This window comes from Pipistrellus hanaki, assembly GCF_964339955.1.
Source record: "Pipistrellus hanaki genome assembly, chromosome: 6".
Classification (NCBI taxonomy): Eukaryota; Metazoa; Chordata; class Mammalia; order Chiroptera; family Vespertilionidae; genus Pipistrellus; species Pipistrellus hanaki.
The window spans coordinates 28,147,320-28,149,993 of NC_140508.1; the positions used below are offsets into that span (position 1 = coordinate 28,147,320).

The window sequence follows — 2,674 nt, forward strand, 5'->3', positions numbered from 1 at the left end:
CTGTAAATATTGGAGCACGAGTCTGGATCTTGATCTAAATGACACAATGCCCAGTGCCTTGGTTTCTCTCTTCTAGGTTGGGTATTGGTATTCATATGAAGATCTAAGGAGAAAGACAGTTGTCTTTATCAGTTTCCCCTGTTAGAATTTCAGTCGGGAGTTTCTTGGATAAAGTTGATCTGTAGCCAGAGATCCTCATAACATTTGCTGAATGTTTACACATTACATAAACAAGAAAGTTGTGGTTATGAGATTATTTAAGCAGGTAATGGCTGGCTGTCTATGATTATGGCCAGGTTTCAGAGGTATGATTCCTTATTCTTGAGTTGTTTAATGGAGATAGTATAGAAATCGAGAAAGTTTGCCGATGTACTAAAATTCCTTCATCTGTGGGATGACCATAAGCCAGGAAATGTTTACAATAATCATAGCTAAATACAAGTAAATTCATGTAGAACTCCACTGGGACTGCCCAGGAGTTGGGCTTTCATTATATTCTCTTTTCAAGCTTTCCAATTATTCTGGTTTTTGGATTTTTGAGTCTCTCACAGTATTTGACCATAAAGTTGATATGGTCACATCAAACCAGACATGATTTCTGAGACCATCTAGAAAGTGTTATTCCACAGTGCCCTCAGATTGTAAATATTTGTAGGATTTCCTGGAAATGAACAAACTAGGAAGAAGATATTCTAGGTGGCAGAACTAAAATGCTAAATTTTGAGCCTGTGTGTGTGTGTGTGTGTGTGTGTGTGTGTTAAACTGAGAGCTGAGAAGACTTGGATTTCCCTCATATGAGTTCCATTCAGCAGATGGACCTTTGACCCAGGCCTTACTTTTTCATTCTGAGTAGGTCGTGTATTTAAGTGGATAGTTTTGCTACTAGATGAAAGTATCTGAGAGGGAAAATGCAACCAATTGATTTTCTGTCCAACTTCTCTATACCTTCTAATCTGAAGGCTGTAAGACTCTGGATGCAATTTGTTTTGAATGAGGAAAGTCATGATATTTTAACATACAGTTCTCATTCTTTCCTAAGCTTCTCAGCGTAGAAAAGCCTGGATCCTGGAAAAGTGTGTTTCTTTCTTCTCAGCAGCAGCAGCTGGGTGGTCCAGCCTAGAACATTCATTAAACATGGGAGGTGATTGGCTAAGGATAAACATTTCTTGACAAGAACAGGAACCAGGTAGAAGGAGCTGCTGTATCCTGTTGGTGACATTGAAATCTATATCTTTATTGAGAGTAGTTTGTTTGTGATGATCCTTTGAAGAGGACAAGATTCCTCTCTCAGATGAAGAGGCAAGATTTCTGAAAAAAGACTTCTCCTTGGGTTTCATTTATTATTATTTTTTTGCCTCCAGTTTTTGTCCTTTGAGGTGAAAAAGGCATGTGTTCCTTGATGGTATTTATCTTTTACTTCTTACGACACAACTGAACGTGGAGTGCTGGGCCCCCTCAGAATTCTGGTTTTGCGTCTTTTTATTTTATTTTATTTTATTTTTTATATATTTTTATTGGGGAAGATGGCTGCTAGGCCAAGGCAGCATCACTCTCGGTACGCGAAGCTGCGGGAGGCTGACGTTTGGGATGGCACTAAGACACTTGACAGAACCTCATTTACGACGTCCATGGAGTGGGACACGCAGGTGGTGAAGGGGTCCTTGCCGCTCGGCTCCGCAGAGCTGTGGACGGAGGAGCCGCTGTCTGGCCAGCGTTTGCCGGCCTGGCTGCCACCCCAGCGGTGCGCGGTGTTCCAGTTCCTGGCTGCCACGCCGTGCTCCGCGACTCGGTGCACCTCGCCTGGGACCTCTCGCGGTCCCTCGGGGCCGTGGTTTTCTTCAGGGTCACAAATAACCCTTCCTTGTTGGCATCGAAGGTTTACTTAAGGGCAGCACTTACAACCTTTTATTCTGTAGTTCCTGTGAGATTCCCATTGGTTTCCATCTGTATTCTACCCATGCTGCCCTGGGTGCATTGAAAGGTCACTTCTGCCTTTCCAGTGACAAAATGGAATGCTTTCTCTAAAAAACAAAAGCCATAGTAAATGCATCTGAGATAGATATTCAAAACATGCCTCTACCAGAAAAGATTGCAGCGCTAAAAGAGAAGATAATACTAACGCATAATCACTTAAGTTCATTTATGAAGATGCTGGAGGAAGTGACTCCTGACCAGTCCAACACAGAAAACTGATCTAGAACCAGAGCTTGATTATCAGGATCAGGTCTTATTCACTGCCATCTTCAAAGACAGGTGCTGTTCAATCATTTCTTAAGAAAGTTCAACTTCAAGAATGGACAGGAAATGTGGTTTATTATGTGTACATCTAGGCTGATTTTCCAAATGATTTGTGAAGCTGTTTATAGAAGATGAGAAATGAAGGAGCTCTCTGGCCAAGATTCATATTTACTTGACTTTTGAAATTATTTTAGCTTTCATCAGTTTCCTAGTCATTTCTGAAAACACCTTTAACTGCATATTTAGGAATTAAGGGACAATGTGCCATGAATGATCTTAAAAAATATATGGTAATAAAGTTGTACTAAATGTTGACTACTGTGATTCCTACATGGAGCAGTTATATAAATAGTTGTAACCAAGAATTAACATTTCAGTTCAGCAATAAAGGTTTTATATTCTGCATTTTCTCAAGGTTAAAAAAAATATATTTTTA

General features: G+C 40.4%; 1 pseudogene across 1 annotated transcript; it reads left to right on the forward strand.

The window, feature by feature from the left end:
- The first annotated feature begins 1,523 nt into the window (after nt 1–1,523).
- LOC311625068 (protein Mis18-beta-like) lies at nt 1,524–2,398 on the forward strand (annotated as a pseudogene). The gene has a single exon. The product of its transcript is annotated as a protein Mis18-beta-like (transcript).
- The last annotated feature ends 276 nt before the right edge of the window (nt 2,399–2,674 follow it).